The sequence below is a fragment of the Oncorhynchus gorbuscha genome, linkage group LG12 (genome assembly GCF_021184085.1).
Source record: "Oncorhynchus gorbuscha isolate QuinsamMale2020 ecotype Even-year linkage group LG12, OgorEven_v1.0, whole genome shotgun sequence".
NCBI classification, from domain to species: domain Eukaryota; kingdom Metazoa; phylum Chordata; class Actinopteri; order Salmoniformes; family Salmonidae; genus Oncorhynchus; species Oncorhynchus gorbuscha.
Window position 1 is genome coordinate 34,587,701 of NC_060184.1, and position 6,020 is coordinate 34,593,720.

Below are 6,020 nucleotides of genomic sequence, written 5' to 3' on the forward strand. Positions count from 1 at the left end.
ACATTATATAAGGTAGCATTGTTTAAAGTGGCTAGTGATATATATATATATATATATATATATATATATATATATTTACATCATTTCCATCAATTCCCATTATTAAAATGGCTGGAGTTGGGTCAGTGTCAATGACAGTGTGTTGGCAGCAGCCACTCAATGTTAGTGGTGGCTATTTAACAGTCTGATGGCCTTGAGATAGAAGCTGTTTTTCAGTCTCTCGGTCCCAGCTTTGATGCACCTGTACTGACCTCGCCTTCTGGATGATAGCGGGGTGAACAGGCAGTGGTTCGGGTGGTTGATGTCCTTGATGATCTTTATGGCCTTTCTGTAACAACGGGTGGTGTAGGTGTCCTGGAGGGCAGGTAGTTTGCCCCGGTGATGCGTTGTGCAGTCCTCACTACCCTCTGAGAGCCTTACGGTTGAGGGCGGAGCAGTTGCCGTACCAGGCGGTGATACAGCCCGCCAGGATGCTCTCGATTGTGCATCTGTAGAAGTTTGTGAGTGCTTTTGGTGACAAGCCGAATTTTATCAGCCTCCTGAGGTTGAATAGGCGCTGCTGCGCCTTCTTCACGACGCTGTCAGTGTGAGTGGACCAATTCAGTTTGTCTGTGATGTGTATGCCGAGGAACTTAAAACTAGCTACCCTCTCCACTACTGTTCCATCGATGTGGATAGGGGGTGTTCCCTCTGCTGTTTCCTGAAGTCCACAATCATCTCCTTAGTTTTGTTGACGTTGAGTGTGAGGTTATTTTCCTGACACCACACTCCAAGGGCCCTCACCTCCTCCCTGTAGGCCGTCTCGTCGTTGTTGGTAATCAAGCCTACCACTGTTGTGTCGTCCGCAAACTTGATGATTGAGTTGGAGGCGTGCGTGGCCACGCAGTCGTGGGTGAACAGGGAGTACAGGAGAGGGCTCAGAACGCACCCTTGTGGGGCCCCCGTGTTGAGGATCAGCGGGGAGGAGATGTTGTTGCCTACCCTCACCACCTGGGGGCGGCCCGTCAGGAAGTCCAGTACCCAGTTGCACAGGGCGGGGTCGAGACCCAGGGTCTCGAGCTTGATGACGAGCTTGGAGGGTACTATGGTGTTGAATGCCGAGCTGTAGTCGATGAACAGCATTCTCACATAGGTATTCCTCTTGTCCAGGTGGGTTAGGGCAGTGTGCAGTGTGGTTGAGATTGCATCGTCTGTGGACCTATTTGGGCGGTAAGCAAATTGGAGTGGGTCTAGGGTGTCAGGTAGGGTGGAGGTGATATGGTCCTTGACTAGTCTCTCAAAGCACTTCATGATGACGGAAGTGAGTGCTACGGGCGGTAGTCGTTTAGCTCAGTTACCTTAGCTTTCTTGGGAACAGGAACAATGGTGGCCCTCTTGAAGCATGTGGGAACAGCAGACTGGTATAGGGATTGATTGAATATGTCCGTAAACACACCGGCCAGCTGGTCTGCGCATGCTCGGAGGGCGCGGCTGGGGATGCCGTCTGGGCCTGCAGCCTTGCGAGGGTTAACACGTTTAAATGTCTTACTCACCTCGGCTGCAGTGAAGGAGAGACCGCATGTTTCCGTTGCAGGCCGTGTCAGTGGCACTGTATTGTCCTCAAAGCGGGCAAAAAGTTATTTAGTCTGCCTGGGAGCAAGACATCCTGGTCCGTGACTTGGCTGGATTTCATCTTGTAGTCCGTGATTGACTGTAGACCCTGCCACATGCCTCTTGTGTCTGAGCCATTGAATTGAGATTCCACTTTGTCTCTGTACTGACGCTTAGCTTGTTTAATAGCCTTACGGAGGGAATAGCTGCACTGTTTGTATTCAGTCATGTTGCCAGACACCTTGCCCTGATTAAAAGCAGTGGTTCGCGCTTTCAGTTTCACGCGAATGCTGCCATCAATCCACGGTTTCTGGTTAGGGAATGTTTTTATCGTTGCTATGGGAACGACATCTTCGACGCACATTCTAATGAACTCGCACACCGAATCAGCGTATTCGTCAATATTTCCATCTGACGCAATACGAAACATGTCCCAGTCCACGTGATGGAAGCAGTCTTGGAGTGTAGAGTCAGCTTGTTCTGACCAGCGTTGGACAGACCTCAGCGTGGGAGCCTCTTGTTTTAATTTCTGTCTGTAGGCAGGGATCAGCAAAATGGAGTCGTGGTCAGCTTTTCCGAAAGGGGGCGGGGCAGGGCCTTATATGCGTCATGAAGTTAGAGTAACAATGATCCAAGGTTTTACCACCCCTGGTTGCGCAATCGATATGCTGATAAAATTTAGGGAGTCTTGTTTTCAGATTGGCTTTGTTAAAATCCCCAGCTACAATGAATGCAGCCTCCGGATAAATGTTTTCCAGTTTGCAAAGAGTTAAATAAAGTTCGCTCAGAGCCATCGATGTGTCTGCTTGGGGGATATATACGGCTGTGATTATAATCGAAGAGAATTCTCTTGGAAGATAATGCGGTCTACATTTGATTGTGAGGAATTCTAAATCAGGTGAACAGAAGGATTTGAGTTCCTGTATGTTTTCTTCATCACACCATGTCCCGTTAGTCATGAGGCATACACCCTCCACTCTTCTTACCAGAGAGATGTTTGTTTCTGTCGGCGCGATGCGTGGAGAAACCCGTTGGCTGCACCGCCCTGGATAGCGTCTTCCCAGTAAGCCATGTCTCCGTAAAGCAGAGAACGTTGCAGTCTCTGATGTCCTCTGGAATGCCACCCTTGCTCGGATTTCATCAACCTTGTTGTCGAGAGACTGGACATTGGCAAGAAGAATACTGGGAAGTGGTGCGCGATGTGCCCTTTTCCGGAGTCTGACCAGAACACCGCCGCGTTTCCCTCTTTTTCGGAGTCGTTTCCTTGGGTCGCTGCATGCGATCCATTCCGTTGTCCTGTTTGTAAGGCAGAACACAGGATCCGCGTCGCGGAAAACATATTCTTGGTCGTACTGATGGTGAGTTGACGCTGATCTTATATTCAGTAGTTCTTCTCGACTGTATGTAATGAAACCTAAGATGACCTGGGGTACTAATGTAAGAAATAACACGTAAAAAAACAAAAAACTGCATAGTTTCCTAGGAACGCTAAGCGAGGCGGCCATCTCAGTCGGCGCTTTTGCAGTCATTTTTATCTGTGTCCGTCTCAAGAGACTGTTTCACCTCCAGGGCGGTTTCCTGCTCTAAAATCCTGTATAGACGCTAAAATATAAAATCCACACACTTTTATACTGATCAACACCTTCCGTCCCAGTGAGAAGGTGCAATTGTTCCTCTTAAACTGGAGGATAGAGTCTTGTGGAATAGCATCTTTGAAGGTAAAAATAGCACTAGCGAAAATAAAACATCAGGCTACATTATTCTTGATTGATAGATTGCATTTTGCCAGTCAAAAATACATATGCACACAGCACATACATTTTGTAAACATGACAGGGATAACAGAAAGTCTGACTTATTTCCATTGGGGGCTCTAAAAATAAAATGTAATTACAAGAACAATCTCAAAGATTATTTAAAAGAGGTAAAACAAGAATTAAGTAAATTGATAGTTTATGGGCTGCATGGACAAAGATCTTCTGATCAGGCCCTACACCCAAACAAGGGCACTGCGTTCATCCACCTCTGGCCTGCTCGCCTCCCTACCACTGAGGAAGTACAGTTCCCGCTCAGCCCAGTCAAAACTGTTCGCTGCTCTGGCCCCCCAATGGTGGAACAAACTCCCTCACGACGCCAGGACAGCGGAGTCAATCACCACCTTCCGGAGACACCTGAAACCCCACCTCTTTAAGGAATACCTAGGATAGGATAAGTAATCCTTCTCACCCCCCCCCTTAAGATTTAGATGCACTATTGTAAAGTGACTGTTCCACTGGATGTCATAAGGTGAATGCACCAATTTGTAAGTCGCTCTGGATAAGAGCGTCTGCTAAATGACTTAAATGTAATCTTCCACGGAGGTGTAAATCCAGATGATATCTGACTCGGACTTGCTATCTGAGCGCACAGTCGTCCGCCTCACAGTCCTGCTCGTCAGCAGGCACAGATGGAACAGGCTTTTGCAGGGGGGTGGGTGGTCACCTCGAGCAGGGGGAAAGACAGGAGGACAGGTCAGGAGCAGTTGTTCAGGGAATTCCATCCCCTGTCGCTCTCTGTAGACTCGGTGATAAACCGCTTCCAAAACGTTCTGTAGCACCCACATTGGTGATGGAAATCGTCACTTCCGCGTCAGTAACAGTTCAACACCAGCAGAAGTGACCATACTAAAATAAAGACAGAACAAAGGAAATACAGGTCAGAACGTGACAGTACCCCCCCCCCAAAGGTGCAGACTCCGGCCGCAAAACATGAAACTATAGGGGAGGGTCTGGGTGGGTGTCTGTCTGCGGTGGTGGCTCTGGCGCGGGACAAGGACCACACTTCACCACAGTTTTTCTCCGCCTGATTGTTCGCCTCTGTGGCGACCCTCGTCACCGACCTCAGACTGGGGACCCAAGATATGGGTCCCGAATGGACGGGAGACTCCGGCAGCGCCGGAGTGAAGGGTGATTCCGGTGGCTCCTGGCTGGCTGGCGGCTCTGGCGGCTCTGGCGGCTCAGGACAGATGGGAGACTGGAGGCTCAGGATAGACGGGAGACTCTGGCGGCTCAGGACAGACGGGAGACTCTGGCGGCTCAGGACAGACGGGAGACTCTGGCGGCTCAGGACAGACGGGAACACCTGTAGGCAGAATTGGGAGAGACAGCCTGGTGCGGGGGGCTGTCACCGAAGGGCTGGTGCATGGAGGTGGCACCGGATAGACCGGACCGTGCAGGCGCACTGGAGCTCTTGAGCACCGAGCCTGCCCGACCTTACCTGGTTGAATGCTCCCCGTAGCCAGGCCAGTGAGGCGAGGTGGAATAGACCGCACTGGGCTGTGCTCGTGAACCGGGGACACCATGTGTAAGGCTGGTGCCGTGTTTCCGGAGACTACGCACTGGAGACCAGATGCGTAGAGCCGGCTTCATGCCACCTGCCTCGATGCCCACTCTAGTCCGGCCGATATGAAGAGCTGGAATGTATCGCACCGGGCTAAGCACACGCACTGGGGAAACTGTGCGCTCCACTGCATAACACAGTGCCTGTTCGGTCCCTCTCTCTCTCCGGTAACGGGACGTTGGCGCAGGCCTCCTACCAGGCTTCGCCACACTCCCTGTGTGCCCCCACCAATACATTTTTGAGGCTGCCTCTCGGGCTTGCAGCCTCGCTGCCGTGCTGCCTCCTCATACCAGCGGCTCTCTGCCTTCGCTGCCTCCAGCTCTGCTTTGGGGCGGCGATATTCCCCTGGATGTGCCCAGGGTCCTTTGCCGTCCAGAATCTCCTCCCATGTCCAGGAGTCCTGTGTTCTTTGCCGCTGCTGCTGCTGCCCTTTACCACACTGCTTGGTCCTTTGTTGGTGGGGGTTTCTTTAACGGCATTCCTCCTCTTCTTCTGAGGAACAATGCGCAGGGTGGTAAGTGTCCATAACGTTTATTTACAGACATAAACTGAACACTACGAAACAATAAACGTGAAACGAACTTAACCAAAACAGTACCGTGTGGGGATAAACACTCACACGGAAACAAACACCAACCAACCAAAAGTGAAACCCAGGCTACCTAAGTATGATTCTCAATCAGAGACAACTAACGACACCTGCCTCTGATTGAGAACCATACTAGGCTAAACTCAAAACCCCAACAATGAAAAACACACATAGACTGCCCACCCCAACTCACACTCTGTCCATACTAAAATAAAGACAAAGCAAAGGAAATGAAATAAAGGTCAGAACGTGACACTATGAGACTTGAAATTAAGCTCAGGTGCATCCTGTTTCCATTTGCATCCTTGAGATGTTCTATAACTTGATTGGAGTCCACTTGTGGTAAATTCAATTGATTAGACATGACTTGGAATGGCAAAAACCAAGCCCTGAGGCCGAAGGAATTGTTGTAGAGCCCAGAGACAGGATTGTGTCGAGGCACAGGGGAAGGGTACCAACAATT